The sequence below is a fragment of the Vicugna pacos genome, chromosome X (assembly GCF_048564905.1).
Source record: "Vicugna pacos chromosome X, VicPac4, whole genome shotgun sequence".
Classification (NCBI taxonomy): Eukaryota; Metazoa; Chordata; class Mammalia; order Artiodactyla; family Camelidae; genus Vicugna; species Vicugna pacos.
Genome location: NC_133023.1, coordinates 92,343,463 through 92,361,460, shown reverse-complemented (window position 1 = coordinate 92,361,460; position 17,998 = coordinate 92,343,463).

Below are 17,998 nucleotides of genomic sequence, written 5' to 3'. Positions count from 1 at the left end.
CAAAAGTCTATATTTTTGTCACTTTTATTCAACATTGAATTGGAAGCTCTTGATAGTGTAGTAAGCAAACAAATAAGTGAATGATAAATGAAATCAAAGGCATCCAGACTGAAAAGGAAGCAATAAAACTTTTTATATTTACAGGTGACATGGTTCTGTATGTAGAAAACCCCAAGGAATCCATTAAAATATAGTAGAACTAATAAATAGTTTAGAAAAGTCACAGGATATAAGATCAACATACAAAATTCAATTGTATTAAGCTACAGTAATCAAAACAGTGTGGTACTGGCACAAAAACAGACATACAGATCAATGGAACAGAACAGAGAGCACAGAAATAAACCCACACGTCTATGGTCAATTAGTCTACAACAAAGGAGGCAAAATATACAGTGGAGAAAAGACAGTCTCTTCAGCAAGTGCTGTTGGAAAAGCTAGACAGCTACGCATAAATCAGTGAAATTAGAACACTCCCTCATACCATATATAAAAATAAACTCAAAATGGTTTAAAGACCTATATATAAGACATGACACCATAAAATTCCCAGAAGAGAACATAGGCAAAACATTCCCAGACATAAATCACAGCAATATTTTCTTAGATCAGAATTCCAAGGCAAAAGAAATAACAGCAAAAATAAACAAATGGGATTTAATCAAACTTAAAATCTTTTGCAGAGCAAAAGAAACCATAAACAGAATGAAAATACAACCTACACAATGGGAGAAAATATTTGTAAATGATGCAACCTACAACGGGTTAATACCCCAAATATACAAATAGTTTATACAACTCAATATCAAAAAATAAACAACCCAATCAAAAAATGGGCAGAAGACCTGGACATTTCTCCAGAGAAGATATACAAATGGCCAACAGGCATGTGAGAAGATGCTCAATATTGCTAATTATCAGAGAAATGCAAATCAAAACCACAATGAGGTATCACCTCACACCTCAAAATGGCTATCATCAAAAAGTGTACAAATAATGAATGTTGGAGCCTATGCAGAAAAAAGGGAACCCTCCTACACTGTTGGTGGGAATGTAAATTGGTACAGTCACTATGGAAAACAGTATAGAGGTCCCCTAAAAAAACTAAAAATAGAACTACCATATGATCCAGGAATCCCACTCCTGAGCATATATCTGGAAAAGACGAAAACTCTAACTCAAAAAGATACATTCAACCCAATGCAGTACATGCACTATTTACAATAGCCAAGACATGGAAACAACCCACGTACTCATCAATAGATGATTGGTTTAAGATTTGGTGTGTCTAAATACACACACACACACACACACACACATACATACATATATATACACACACACACACAATGGAATATTACCCAGCCATAAGAAAGAATGAAATATTGCCATTTGCAGCAACATGGGTAGCCTTAGAGATTGTCATACTAAGTGAAGTCACACAGAGAAAGAGAAATACCACATGATATCACTTATATGTGGAATCTAAAAAATAATCCAAATGAATCTATATAAAAAACAGAAACAGACTCCCAGACAGAAACCAAACATATGGTTACCAAAAGGGAAATGGAGGGGGGAAGGATAAATTAGGAGTATGGGAATAGCAGATACAAATCACTATATATAAAACAGATAAGCAAGAAGGATTTACTGTATAGCACAGGGAACTACAGTCAATGCCTTATAATAGCCTATAATGGAAAATAATCTGAAAAAAATATATATATATATAAGTAAATCATGTTGTTGTACATGTGAAACAAACACAATATTGTAAGTCAACTATACTTCAATAAAAATTCAATTGTATTTCTATATACTAGCAACAATCAGAAGTTAAATGTTTTAAAACATCATTTACAGTAGCATCAAAAATATGAAACCCTTAGGGATGAATCTAACCAAAGATGTGAGAAATACCTGTGCAATGAAAACTATAAATCATTGTAGTGAAAGAAAAATAAAGATCTTAATAAATGCAGATAGAATCCACGGTGATGGATTTAGAAGTCTCAGTATTGCCAGGATGGCAATTTCCCCCAAATTGATGATGTACATTGTCAATGCAAGCACTGCCAAAATCACAGCAGACTTTTGCATGGAAAAATTTGCCCACAGTGAACCCATCACCTAGTTAAGGAGACTGACAAATAGGTAAACACGGGCAATGGCTACCCAGTGTAAGAAGTGGAATGATAGGGGTGTGTGCTGTGAACAGTTGTAGCAGAAAGAAGCAAGGAATATCTCTTCTTGGCCTGGGAGAGTGGACACCAGGGAGAGAGAAGAGGCTTGAGCTGCTTTCTGAAAAATAAGTAGCCATTCACCAAATACACAAAGCAAAGGAGACATTAGAGGAAATAACAGGAGCGAAGGCACAGTTGTGTAGTCAGCACCGCCTGCTGGGAGAATGGAGATAAAGTGATCCAGTGTGGCGAGACGTGGTACAGTGCACACCAGGGGTGGGACATGTATGTGGGGGTGAAGTCTCTAATGTTCCAGGCAATGAACCTTGGGCTTAATGCTAACAGCAACAGAGAGCTATGGACCTTTTTGTTCTTTGGCGATTGCTTACTGAAATATAATTCATGTACCATACAGTCACATCCTTTAAGTATACAATTTGTTGTTTTTAGCATATTCACAAAGTTGTGCAGCCATCACCAGGATCTAATTCCTGGGTATTTTCATCACCCCGAAAAGAAACCCCATACTAATTAGGAGTCACTCCCCATTCCTGCCACTCTCCAGCCACTGGCAACCACTAATTTACTTTTTGCATGTATAAATTTGCTTATTCTGGATATTCCACATAAAGGGTATCATTCAGTATGTGGTCTTTTGTGATAGGCTTCTTTCAATTCATGTTTTCAAGGTTCATCCATGTTGTAGCATATATATGTACTTCATTACTTTTCATGGCCAAATAACATTCTGTTGTATGAATGCACCACATTTTATTTATCCATTCATCAACTGATGGATATTTGGGTTGTTTACACTTTTTGGCTCTCGTGAATAATGACATTGTGAATGTTCATGTGTAAGTTTTTATATGGACACGTGTTTTCATTTCTTTCGAGTGTGTAATCTACAGGAGGGATTTCTGAGCGATGTAACCCTATGTTTAACCTTTAAGGAACTGCTAGGCTATTTTCCAAAGTGACTACACCATTTTATGTTCCCACCAGCAATGTAGGAGGGTTCCAATTTCTCCACATCCTTGTCAAAACATAATACGTCTTTTTGATTACAGCCATTCTAGTGAGTGTGACATGCTATCTTGTCATTTTGATTTGCATTTCCCTGATGACTAATGATGTTGAGTATCTTCTCATGTACTTATTAGCCATTTTGTAACTTTTTGGGAAAATTTTTCTATTCAGATCCTTGCCCAAATTTTCACTGGGTTGTCTTTATGACTGAATTGTAAAAGTTCTTTATTCTGGATACAAATCCTTATCAGATATATGATTTCCCCAAATTATCTCCCCCTCGGTGGGTTATCTTTTCACATTCTTGATGGCATCCTTTCTTGAAGCATAAAAATGTTTATTTGGAAGGAGACTAATTAATCACATTTTAATTTTATAGACGGTGCTTTGGGTATGATATCTAAGAACTCTACCTAACCCAAAGTCATGATTTTATCCTGGGAACAGCCAGGTACAATCAGATCTTCTCTCAAGCTCCCTAGAGCAGCGAGAGCCAGAAGTGACTAGTAAGTGCTCTCAATTCTGAAGATCTGGTCAGCTTAGCAGGGCAGAGCAGTACAGAACAGAGAGGGCCAAACTCTTGTGGCTTAAAGGCAAAAGATGACCTTAAAATGGCTCTTGAGTCACTGCCTACCATGGACCTCTCCTGAGAGACCTGACAACCTGTGAGCTTGGCTCTCTGGACACTGCCCCAGGGATTCCTGCTATGCATGCTGGGAGTATCAGACAAATGTCCCTTCCTGGGTTCCTAATTCTACAGGGAACCCCACCATATTTCCTTGTGGACCAGGCCAATGACCTTGAGTAACTGGAAAGCATAGCGGGCACTAGCCCAGCCTAGCAGTTTGTACGGATGAAACACGGACCGAAAGATGGCCTATGCTAAGTGAAACTGAAATGCCAGAGCTGCATCGGTGTGCTGTAGAGGGAAATCTGTCTCAAGTCTATAACGTAGAAATCCTGCCTGAGTTTCCAGCCAGCTGGCCTGCCCTATAGATTTCCAACTTGCCAGCCCCGACAAGCATGTAAGCCAACTCCTTAAAATCTCAGTTCATTCTCTCTCTCACTGCCCCCGTCTCTTTCTCTCTCAAAAAAGAAAAAAAAATACATAGGTTCTGTTCCTTTGGAGAAGTTTAACTGATAAACCCAGCAAAGGGAAACTGTTGAAGAGAAAATCTGAAATGTGTCTATTTCCCGATTTTGTCCAAGGGCAGCTTTCTCGGGAGGACAGCTTCCATCAGTAGCCTGTTTGTCATCTTCCGGTTTCTCTTTCATACCAGTTGTTTCTTTGCTGGGCAAAGGCCAACTGGATAAGACACACTTCTGATTCAATGCACACCGTCAGGGGCCTGGTAGAGCACAACTGCTAGCAAGCCTTGCTTTTTCTGTCATCTCCGTGGCAGAAGGACATGTTTGTCTTTCTTTCCCAGTGACAGACAGAAGCTCTTCTGGCGCCACTCCTGGCTCAGTCTGGGTGTGATTCTGATTAGAAGCCAAGCAGCTCAAAGGAGAGTGAGAAGGTGTTAGGGGCAGGAATTCAACAGCAGACACATGCCCGAGGCAGAATCGGCAGGTCTTGCCACTTCCCAGTTTGACTTGCTTTGCCTGGACTTGAGGGCCTTTGCATTGATCTGTGAGCTGCAAAGAAGTGAGACAATATTGCTCCGCATGACCCGCCAGCATCTGCAGACAATGTGGGTGCTGAGTATAACACTTGAGCTCTGCTGATAATTAAGTAAGGCCAAGGGAAGGAGACAAGGGGATTCTTGTCCAAACCATCTGGAGAGAAAGAAAGTTCAGGAAAGGAAGTCCCTTTAATGGTGCCTTGACCTCTCTTCTAAAACCTGGGAAGCTCAAGTATTGCTTGGTTGTTTGCCTCTTTAGATCAAAATCCAAATACATTTCATACAAGGCGCTTAAAACTATGATTAACTGAAAGTGTTCAATTGTTCCCCTCATGTGTATTCGTAGTCACGCTCCGCTGCCAGTTCCAGATGTTTCTAGGAGTGGTTAGCCCAAAAGCTTGCCTGACATTGCTCCGTGGCATTCCTTTCACTGATGATTCACAGAGGACGCGGGCCTGACACACAGCTTGGCCGGAGACCGCACTGATGAAGGCAAGCTCTGCACATCCACAGCCCTTGAAGAGGAGAAAACATTTCCCTTTTCTAGGGTCGCGTTCCTCCCACGTTGTTGGAGAAGGGGAGAGTCTCGAACTAAGAGCCAGATGAAATTGAGCTGGTGTTGCTGAAACAGAGAAACCCACGCTGTGCGGCTGATCTGTAAATTGGTCCCAGATCTGAAAGCACTGATTTACAAGATGTGGGGTTTGTCTTTTTTTGAGGAAATGTTCCGCTGAGAGATAAAACCATGCACTGTTTCTTAAGTTTTCAGGCACGTACAGATCACCTGGGGATCTTGTTAAAATGCAGATTCTGATTTGGGAAGTCTGGTAGGTCTAAGACTGTGAATTACTAACGAGCTCACAGATGACGTCCAAGCAGCTCATCTTTGGACCACACTTAGAGTACAAGGTTCTGCAACAAGTGGAAGGCCTGCAGGCAGCTGCTGCCTGCATCCCGTCAGCCACACAGACATGGCCAGGCCCTCCTCTTTGGTGGCTTGCAGCCTAGTACAGAATGAGCCTTGTGTGTGCATAATGGGATCAGTGCCACACGGAAGGTAGAAAGGGTGGGGGATGTTCAGAGGAAGAAGTGGTCATTTCCAGCTGGGAGGGGGAGTTGTCAAAGCTTCGGAGAAAGCAAGGTTTTTTTTTTTTTAAAAAAAAAAACAAGAACAATCTCAAACCTCCTAACCTACCACCTAAAAGAATTAGAAAAAGAAGAAACGAAACCTAAAGTCAGCAGAAGGAGAGAAATAATAAAGATCAGGGAGGAAAGACATAAAATAGAGATTAAAAAACAATAGGATGGAAGGCAAGGCTTTTCAGTGGGACCATGAAGGAGAGATGGGACTTCACAGGGAGAATGCAGTGTGGGCTTGCCAAGTGGATGTAGCGCCAAAAGCAAAGGCATGGAGGTTAGAGAGAGTCAGGTGTGGGCAGGGAAACGTGCAGAGTTCCACTTGACTAGAATGGAGACTATTCTTCTAAGCCGAAACTAAGACAAATAAGGTTGGTCAGGTAGCTTAGAACCAGATCACAGAAGATCTTGATGTCACAGCATATAAAAGCATTTGGACTTCATTCGGTAGGAGAGGGGGAGAACTGATTCTTTTTTTAAGCTCAAATGTGACTTGAATGGATCTGTGCCTTAGTTCGTGGGCTTAGGAGTGGGCAGTGGAAAGGACAGGTTGGAGGGGAGACTCTGGAGGAAGGGAGACCAGTTAGGAGGCTGTTGTGAAGTCAACCTTCCAGAATATATTTAGTAAGCTCCTATTCTGTTCCAACCACTGTGCTACCAGCTTAAACCGGGAACAGAAACATACAAGTCCTGCAGCCTTGTGGCCCTCAAAGCCTGAGGAGAAATACAAAGGGAAAACCTGGGGTGCCAGAAGAGCACAAAACAGGAAGACCTGAAAGTCTAGAGCCTCAGAGGAAATTGTCCTGAGGCGGTGACATTTGGATCCAAAACTGAAGAAGGAAGAAGGCTTAGCAGGATGAAGAGGAAAGGGAAAGAGTACCTCAGGCAGAGAGAAGGAACCCTGAAAAAGGCCCAGAGATGAGAAAGCCTGGCATGTCATGAGACTGAGAAAAATAGTATGATTGAAGTGGAGAGAACAAAGGAAAAAGAGACAACATAAAGCTAGAAAGGTTGGCCAGGGTCACATTTGTGCGGGGCCTCCGTAGAGGAGGTGAGGATTTTGAACTTTGTCCTGATGGCAGCGGGAAGCCATTGAGCACAGGAGCGACTTGATGAGATGTGTGTATTCGAACAATGCTTCTGTGTCTTTCCTCTCTGGAGGACGGGTGGGGGCAGGGAACAGGATCCAATGCATGGAAGCCAGTTACGAGAATGTTAATGCAGACCAGACGAGAAGTAGAGGCTTGGTGTGAGGTGGGGAGAGGGTGGAGAGAGGTAAGTGGAGAGAAGTGATAATCGGGGTGAATCAGTAAGAACTGGACAAGGTAGGGAAGGACAGAGGAGATGAGGAAAAGGCAAGGATTCCTAAGTTCTTGCTTGAGGACTAGATGGATAGTGAGTGGTCCCAGCCGCTGATGTAAAGAACACAGGAGTAGATTTGGAAGGGAATGAGGAAGAGAAATTCAAGTGAAGGTCCTGTGGGACATTCAGGGGGAGACAAATCGGCAAATCCATACACCACTAGATTTCGGGAGAGGGGTCTGAGCCAGGTATAGGAATTTAAGAGTGATCAGGATAAAGAGGGAGGTTGAAGCCATGCAGGCTCCTGGCTGATCCCGGTGCATTCTTCCTTGCCTGCCTCTCAAGCCTCCCACTTGGCCCCTCAAGTCCATCAGGGGCAGACATTACCATTGACAGTTTGATACAGCAGCCCAGATTCTCTTGTGACTGCAGGGGGGTGTGGGAGGGGAGGAGGGCAGATTTGGGAGGCAAATCATGCAGACACATTTTGAGAATGTGAGAGATGATGGCACCTTTGGAATTGACATGCGGCCTGTCAAAATGAGGACCAACTCTCATTTCATAGGGGAAATCCAATAGATCCATTACAAAGTGGAGTCAAGAATTTGTAGGCAAATTGTACGTCAAACAGTTTCTTAGGAGTCTTGGGTCAGCTCTCCATGCTCAGCTACCAACATGCTCTGGGCATATTTGCGCTCAGAGTGTGTGAGTGAATTCTAGTATTAGCCTAAGCAAAATCATAATTAGGAACACCTGCTGCTGCTGAGGAAACAATCTATACTACATTCCCAAAACAAATATAAGTGACCTTTTCTCCAGCATTTTAGATTATTTACATCACTTAGCCCTTTCAGAGCCTAGATAATTGAGTTGGCTACATTTACAAAATAAAGATGTACATTCTAAATGAAACAATGCAAGGAAGTTTTCTCTATACAAGTGGTCTTCTTGGATGACATGCCTATCAGCTAACTCCAAAAGACACTTCGAAATTTTTACAGCGGCAAATTAGTGTTGTCATAGGACCTGTTGAAGTGGAACTCTTAAGGAAACGAAAATAAGTAAATAAAGCCTGCACCAATATGTCTTCTAAATTGGCAGCAGAATTATGCCTCTGGGGAGAAAATGCACTCTGAACTCAATCTGGTACAAACCTCAAGATGACATCATGCACTCATAGGGGAGAATTTTGAGTGAAACCAGGACCTGTAAGGGTATGCAGTGGTGGGGGTGGCGTGTGGTTCTCTAGAAAGGCAACACCATTGAGCAATTATCAGCCTCTGGACAGGCAAGAACGTCGAGGGAGGAGACCACCTAGCTGGGTAATTGATTATGAGTCATTAAGAGAGTTTCCTTTCCTGCCTATTGATGCTAGAAATGCCAACATCTGGGACTGAAGTCTTTCTTGGACAACTCAAGAGGAGACTTGGAATACTATCTTCTGGGAAGATACTGCACTGAGGCTTGGCTCACATGGAAGTGTGGATGATCCACACTTTTTCATGGAGAGCTGAACAGGTTTCCAGCAAGGAAAGCTGGCCTTGTGTGCTGAGGAAGGGTCAGATATTGGATCTCCATTATCCTACCTCGTAGTGTGGCTTGCAGGGCAGTTATGAAAGAGAGTGTTTCTATTATCTGTTGTCACCTCACAAACTAACCCAAAATATAATGGCTAAAACATCAGTCTATTTTCTCTTACTGTTGTGTGGGTTGACTGGGTTCCACTGGGCAGTACTTCTGCTGGTCTTACTCAGGATCTAACAGGTAGTTGTAGTCAGATGGCAGCTGGAGTTATCCAGAGGCTCAAGTGAGTCTCTCAGATGACTGGCCCTCTTCCTATACATAAAATCTCAAGGCCTCCTCTCTCTGCACGGGAGCTTCAGCAGGGGGATCAGATTACTTCTTACAAGGCTCCCCCCCACAAAAGCAAGAGTTCTAAGAGAGAGAGAGAAGTGGAAACTGCCAGTCCTCTTAAAGAATATGCCTGGAATTGGCACAACTTCACGTCTGCTGCATTTGATTGGTCACTACCAGTCACGGGCCAAATTTCCAATTGCTTATTCATAAATTCCAATGATTAGATTCATTCTTTCCATATATTCTCTTCACCTTTTCCTCTATTCTTTGAACATACAGCTATTAGAAATTCCTTGCCTGCAAACTTGAATATCTGGATCATTTGTGGGTTTGTGTCTACTGTCTGGGTTTGTTTTTTTCCCCTAGGTTTTCAGTCATAGGACCTTGTCTCTTGTAATTCCTAGAAAGTTTTGCATGAGTGTTAACCAGCTGTGTCCAAATAATTAATATAGGCTCTAGGTGATGTTATCGTCCCTAGGAGAGGATTTACTCTTTTCCCTGTTAAGTAGGTCAAGTAAGAGCAGATGATCTTTATTGAATCAGTGACTAAGCTGAATTAAGGCCAGGTTCAATATTGGAAAAGCCCATCTACATTAGTTTTGCCCCTGCCTCTAAAGCATTGCTGTCCAGAACTTGATAATCCGTATGTTCAAGGGAGTAATTACCCTTGGCAGATCTTGAACTCTAATCCTTATCTTCTTAGCACAGTGAGACAGCCTAAAACACTACTTTTTTTTTTTAGCCTTCTTATGTGGCTTCTTAATCTCCAGATTCAAGTATGGTTCAGCATATGCAAACAATAAATGTGGTCTACTACATCAACAGAATGAAGGATAGAAATCAGATGATCATTTTAATAGATGCAGAAAAAGCATTTTTCAAAATTCAACACCCTTCCATGATCAAAAACTCTCAATAAGCTATGCATAGGAGGAATTTACCTTAACATAATAAAGACCATATATGATAAGCCCACAGCTAACATTGTACTCAGTGGGTGAAAAACTGAAAGCTTTACTCTAAGATCAGGATCAAGGAAAAGAGGCTTGCTCTTGTCTCTTCTATTCAACATGATATTGGAAGTCCTAGTCAAAGCAAATAGGCAAGAAAAAGAAATAAAAGGCATACAAATGAGAAAGAAATAAATAAAAATGTCTGTTTTTAGATGGCATGTTCTCATATATAGAAAATCCTAAAGACTCCATGCACCAAAAAAACCCCAAAACCCAAAATCAAAAAAATAAAAAATTTGTTGAACTAATAAATGATTTCAGCAAACTTAAAGGATACAAAATCAATATACAAAAAAATAAGTTGAATTTGTATACATTAACAGCAAACTATTCAAAAATGAAATTAAGAAAGCAATTCCATTTATGATAGCATTAAAAGGAATACAATACTTAGGAATAAACTTAACTAAGGAAGTGAAAGACTTGTACACTGAAAACTACAAAACATTAATGAAATAAATTAAAGAAGACACAAATAAATGGAAAGACACCCCATGTTTGTGGATTATATGACTTAATATTGTTAAAATGTTCATACCACCTAAAGTGATTTACAGATTCAATACCATTCCAATCAAAATCCTATTAGCATATTTTATAGAAATAGGAAAAAAAAAACAATTCTAAAGTTCATAGGGACACAAAAGACTCCAAACAGCCAAAGCAATCTTGACGAAGAAGGACATAGCTAGAGATAACACATTTCCTGATTTCAAAACATATTACAAAGCTACACTAATTAAAACAGTATGGCACTGGCATAAAAAGCTGATGTATAGACCAATGGAACAGAATAGACAGCCCAGAAACAAACCCACAAATACACAGTCAATTGACCTTCAACAAAGTTGCCAAGAATACACAATGGGAAAAGGAAAGTCTTTTTAATAAATGGTGCTGGGAACTGGATATCCACATTCAAAAGAATGAAACCAGACCCCTTCAGACATCATACACAACAATCAACTCAAAATGGATTAAAGATTTAAACATAAGATGTAAAACTCTAGAAGATAACATAAATTACTAGAGGATAACATAGTGGAAAGCTTCATGATATTGGTGTTGGCAATGATTTTATTGGATATGACACCAAAAGTACAAGCAACAAAAGCAAAAATAGACAAGCCAGTTTCCATCAAACCAAAAAACTTCTGCACAGCAAACAATCAACAGTGTGAAAAGGAAACCTACAAATTAGGAGAAAATATTTGCTAATCATGTATCTGATAAGAGGTTAATATCCCAAATATATAAGGAATTCTTATAACTCAACAGCAATAAATAAATAAAGAGATAGATAGATAAACCCACAAATAACCTTACTAAAATGGACAAAGGATCCAAACAGACATTTGTCTGAAGAAGACATGCAAATCAACAACAGGTATATGAAAAGATGCTCAACATCATGAATCATCAAGAAATGCAAATGAAAGCCACAATAAGCTATCATTTCACACCTGTTAGAATGGCTCTTCTCAAAGAGACAAGTGATAACAATGTTGGTGAGGATGTGGAGAAATTGAAACACTTGTACACTGTCTGTGGGAAAGTAAATTGGTGCAGTCCCTATGTTACAGAGTATGGAGGTTTCTTAAAGAACTAAAAATAGAACTACCACATGGCCCAGCAATTCCACTCCTGGGTATTTATCCAAAAGAATTGAAATCAATATCTCAAAGTGATATCTGCACCCCCTTGTTCATTGCAGTATTATTCACAATAGACAAGATTTGGAAACAACCTAAATGATGAATAGATAAGGAAAATGTTGTATATACACACAATGGAATATTATTCGACCTTAAAAAAGAAGAAAATCCTGACATAAACTCCAACATGGATGAACCTGCAGGACAAGCTGAGTGACACATGCAGTTTCAAAATTAAACAAATTTCCGGAGGAAAACACTGGATATGTGTCAGGTTAATTTTCCCCCTCTCCCTTTTCATCAGGATCTTGGCCTCTCAAATCAGCCTCCAATAATCACCCAAAGTTGTTTTTCCTATGTTCCCCAGCAGTGGCCCTCTGTCTAGCCAAAGCCTAGATTCTCAGTCTCGTAGTTGGCACCAGAATTTGCAAATGACTTCAGGGAAAAATTAACTCTTCTCTTGGTGGTTCAACCCTCTTTGAAATCTTGGCCCCTGAAATGTTGCTTCCACAGCTTCCAATGCCTTTATATTCATACACACACACACACACACACACACACACACACACACACACCACACACACTTAAATTTTACTGATTTTCTAGTTGTCCTGGGTGAGACTGAAAGCAGGAGCCCACTGAGGGATTTAAACAGAGAACTAACATGACCAACTTTGCATTTAATAAAAGTCACTCTGGAGGCAGTGTAGAGGATGGTGCACTAGTTTGGTAGGACTGCTGTGAGAAAGTATCACTAACCGAGTTGCTTAAACAGTAGAATTAATTTTTTCATAGTTCTGGAGGCTAGAAGTCCAAGATCAAGGTGTTGGCAGGGATGCTTTATTCTGCGTCCTCTCTCCTCAGTTTATAGATGGCATCGTCTCACTGTACCTTCATATGGTCTTCCTTCCATGTCTATCTGTGAACTTCCTCTTCTTATAAGGACACCAGTCATACTGGGTTAGGACTCACCTTAATGGCCTTATTTAAGCTTAATTACCTCTTTAAAGACCCTATGTCCAAATATAGTTACATTCTGAGTTACTGGGGATTAGGACTTCAACAAAAATTTTGGCAGGATGACACAATTTAGCACATAACTGATGGACGGTAGGGCAGCAAAAGTGAATTTAGGGAAACCAATGAGAAAGCAGCTGCAGTAATTTAGGAGAGAGATTTTGTTAGGTTGGACTAAGTAATGGCAGAGGGGCTGGAAATAATTGGATTGCTTCAAGAGAAACATCAGAAGATAATATAGATAGGATTTGCTAATCATGAGTAGGATAGATTAAGATGATGAGGGAAGAGCCAAAGATGATACCCAGTTTTCTAATTTGAGCATAGAGTAGGGGACAATAGACATGACATGGACTGGGAGGAGCTGTCTTCTGAGATGCAAGCATAACCTCCTTTGTCTCCTGCATTCTATGATAAAGCTTAAGCCCTGGGATACTTGCTCCTTGAGTCACCCTCCCCCTTCCTTACCTGAACACCATAGCTCATAATACTCTGCGTCTGCTCTGGTCCCCACCCTGACTCCTTCTTTCCTGCAGTCCTCAAGTGCTCAGACCTTCCCCACTACTTGAGGTCTAAAGCCCTGTCTCTGAGCCCTGGTCAGTGGCTTAGGCTCTGCTTTTGGCTCCTCTCCCTGTGGACAGTTGGCTGCCAGTCTCTTGGACTCCTCTATTCCATGGCACCAGTCCACTACTTGGACTTCTCTACTCCAAGGACTCTTCTATTGGGTCAGGTTTCCCCTTCATCTTAGACCTCCTAGTGCTGATCACTTGCCTGAACATGGGCCTGTCCCCGCTTTACACCTCATCTCAGTGAACTGATCCAGCTCTCATCTCCATTTCTGTCTAGTTGTGAGTCTACAGCAATGTTGTGCTCCTGACTCACAGCACCTGCCAGGCCCAACCTCAAAGAGTGACAGCAGCGATCTGGACCAGTCCAGAAATATTCAGATCTCCCTTCTCAGACCTCTGTGTCCATCTGGAGAAGATGCCCTTCTCAAAGAATGTGAACAAACAGGGAAACTGACTTGACATTTTCAAGTCAGGCAAAGTGAAACTGAATAACAGGTGGTACAGCTTCAAAGAGTGCAGTGATTTTACTGGGAACATTCTGATCAGGACTGCATCACTTTATCCCATCCTGCTAAATTTGGGGGAGTAGCCAATCCAGAATGTGTAAACATACTTTTGGCTTGCCCATTACCCAACACAGCAACCTCGAAACACTATTAACTCTTTAATTGGCCTTGGCTCAGACCCACCCTAGCCTAGCACCAAACTACTTCCCCTCTGAAACTGCCTTTCCCCATACATGGGGAAGCAAATTAGCATGCATTAGAGACAGCTATGCTCCTCCTACTGTCCTTCTCTTGTTTTATTTCTTTTAGTAACATTAATCTCTGACATTTAGAGATGGAGCTGGCTGCTCAGAATAAAAACTATATTTCCCAACCTTCCTTGCAGATACATGTGGTCATATGACTACGTGTGTGTACGAAAGTTCTGCCTGCAACCTCTGAGTTACTTCCTTAAAAGGAAATGGCTTACCCTGTACTTCCTTTTTCTTCCTCCCTTCCCAGAGGCAAAGCCACAGACATGGTGGTGATGAAAGAGTTTTGACTATGCAGAGAAGGAAAATATTTCAGGGGATGATGGAACCACAAATAGAAAACTTGGGTTCTCTGCCGCTAACTCCTTAAGCACTATGAGCAAGCCTCTTTCTCTATCTGGGCCTCAGTTTCCCCTTCTATAAACGGAGGATGTGGACAGGTGATTTCCAGGGGTTTTGCTGGTTCTAAACTTCCAAACGTCTTTGAAAGCAGCCACAGGCTGTATGTTAGTCCCTGGAGTTCTATATAAAGATTTGCTCTCTCTCAGGTCTCCTCTGTTATAAAGCAAAGTATTCCAGGGTAAGTCCCATTAAGTCTCAACTACTTGTATGTGCTTCTATTGATCCCCGTGTTTTTCCTCGATGGACTGAGTGGGTAATCTGGGATCTACAGCCTCCTAGATCGGTCACAAAGTGGAAGACAGAGAAGGAGGGGTTATCTGAAAATGTAAGAAAAGTGGCAGAGGCATCCTTCCTGTTCAGGCGCCATCAGTCTCCATCCCGGCCTCACAGGGATGCCTGCCTGAGGACACGCAACCACTAGAAGGGCACTGATTAATCTGAAGCTGGGCCAGACAGTGGGTGCCAGGACATTCCCAGAGGCCACCCCTTGAAGAAGGACTTTGGAGCAAAGTTCTTATCACTCATCTCTTTCACCACCCAAGCTTGGCTCCTCCCAATGTTCCCACAGCAGGGGTGGTTTCCCAGGCTCCTGGCTAGGGTTGGAAGGTTTTCTTGAGGTGTTGATTGGGACATTGCTCTGGATGGCCTCCAAATTGCCAGGTGTCTTGTTGGAGGCAATCAGAGAAGCCCTGACAGGGCAGACCCTGTGTGTCATTTTTGGTTTCTTGCTGGGAAGGCTGATAAGTTTTCTGCAAAGTGCATGCGCACTTTGGGTGGTTTGCTGATTAAAGGGCAATGATTACACCTTTGCTCATGTATTTCTGTTAGTACACATGACCCTAAATGCCCACCTTATGCCTTGAGTGTTAGGCATGGAAAAGGGACTCAGTTCTGTGTATTTGATGAGATGAGCATTGAGAGTACATAGGTGCCATGTTTATAATTCCAGTCACCAAACAGAAAAGACACTGAGGCCCTGTTTCTCCCCAACTGCTTCTCCACCCAACCTCACCTCCCTGACCTTCCTTTACTGATGCCTCTGCTTCTCCTCTGATCACCTTAAAAAGAAAAGAATCAGGGGGCAGGGCAGATGGGTGGAGGGATTCTGGAAGAGCTGGGCCATGTGCAGCACTAATTCAGTGGCCAAATGAGTCCTTTAAGGGCTCTGGGGAGGGGGCCGCACCAAATTCACATGAAAGCACATTGGTGAAGTGATGCGGAGGCAAGACTCACTGGTGGCCAGGCCAGGATCTTAGTGCTGACTCAGCTTTATTCATGTATTAGCTCGATGATCCTGACCTTATGGGACTCAAATAAAATGACCTAGGTGAAAGTACTTTATGAATCCAATACAAATGTTTGGTTTTATTACACAACTCTGAGAACATAGTGAAATCTTCTACACTACGAAGTGTATCACTCACCCATGTAACAAAACCGCATCCTGGTCAGGACTTGGGCTAATGCCTATATATCCATATTTAAAAATTATTCCTTGCTAAGCATTTCCCTGCTCCAAACTCCTCTTTAAAAAATGTATATGCCACCCGCTAGGCACTCCTCCTCAAGGGTAGCCCATAAGCTCCTAGGATCTCAGTGTGAAAGAGTGTTTCAGATCTTTCCTCTCTGATCATGGTCAGTACAAAACCACAGGCTATCTGTGGGCAGAGGGTTTAGAAAATGGAGTTTAAAAAAACACCTGCTATCTTTCCTAGAGATTATCATATTAAATGAAGCAAGTCAGGCAGACAAAGACAAATATCATATGATATCACTTATATGTGGAATCTAAAAAAATAAGACAAATGAACTTATTTACAAAATCGAAATAGACTCACAGACATAGGAAACAAACTTATGGTTACCAAAGAGGAAGTTAGGGAGTGGGGTGGGGAGGGATAAATTAGGGGTTTGGGATTAACATATACACACTACTATGTATAAAATAGATAACCAACAAGGTCCTACTGTATAGCACCCAGAACTATATTCAATACCTTGTAATAACCTATAATGGAAAAGAATCTGAAAAAGTATATGTATATGCATTTGTGTGTGTATATATATATGAAGTTGAATCACTTTTCTGTACGCCTGAAACTAAGACAATATTGTAAATTAACTATACTTAATTTTTAAAAGGGTTAAAAACAAACAAAAAACCCTGCTGTCCTTATGTTTAACCCCCATTGATTCTTTTTCTTTTAACATTTTTTATTATTTATAATCATTTTACAATGTTGTATCAAATTCCATTTGATTCTTTTTCAAATTAGTCATTATTTTATCTAAGGAATATATGCTGATTTACAAGGCTGTGTTACTGTGTCTAAAAGGCTTATATTACTTTAAAAAAAAGTATCTTCTTGCCTTCCCTCACCCCTCCATCTTGCCCTATCTCACTTTTAATTTTTTAACTGTTTTTTTTCTGACATTTACTTCCATACTGCTAAATAACGTGCATCCATTGTTGTCCTTTGATTCATTATAATTAATCTTTTGGAATCTTAATGTAGTAGATGGGGATTCAGTTTTCTTACAAATCCCCTCCCCTGTTCTATTCTCCCCATAGTTATATCACAATTTGAAGTTTGCATCATTACGATTATACAGATATTATTCACTGGTGAGCAAGGAAGTATAATATAATTACATTTCCTTCCTTGTATAATTTCTGTGTTTCCAGTAGTTAATGATTATCTAATTCATCTTCCCCCTTTGCATAGTTTATTTGAACAGGTCTTCCCATATCTTCCAGCAGCCTTGTAAACTGCCTCTCAGTACAATTGTCCACAGGGTCACATGAGCAAAGCTTTCAGATTATCTCAGGTTTATTATTGTTATTTCATTTTGTTTGGGTTTCGAGGCTTTTTCTCCCTAGAAATGTCCCTTCTGGGGCCTTCTGGCATGGTCCAGTCTGATCCTTTTGCTTTCTGAGCTCGCTGCATGGCTGTCATCTTGGTGTATTTCTTTCACCTCTCTCCTGGTTATGATCCTTGTTTTGTGAATATCTTTCTCACTTACCCCCTGGTTTTGTTGATTTGTCACCTCCTAAGTAAGGGTGCACGATAGGTAACATTTTTTGAGACTTTGTGTATCTGAAAATGTTTTTTATTCTGCCCTCTAATTTGATAGATAACTTAGCTGAGGATAAAACTCTTGGTTGAAAATCCTCATTTGCTCAGAATTTTGAAAGCATTACCCTCCTTGTCTCCTAGCTCCCAATTTTGCTATTGAGAAGCCCAATGCTTTGCACGTGACTGATTTTATTTTTCTCTCCAGAAGTTTTCAGGTTCTTCTTTTTATCTCTTGTGTTCTGAAATTTCACAATGTTTTTCTGTGGGGTTCCAGGTGGGCCCTTCAAATCTGGAAACTCATCTCCTTCAGAGCTGGGAAAACAGTCTTGCATTATTTCATGGATCATCTACCCTCACCATTTTCCTTCATTT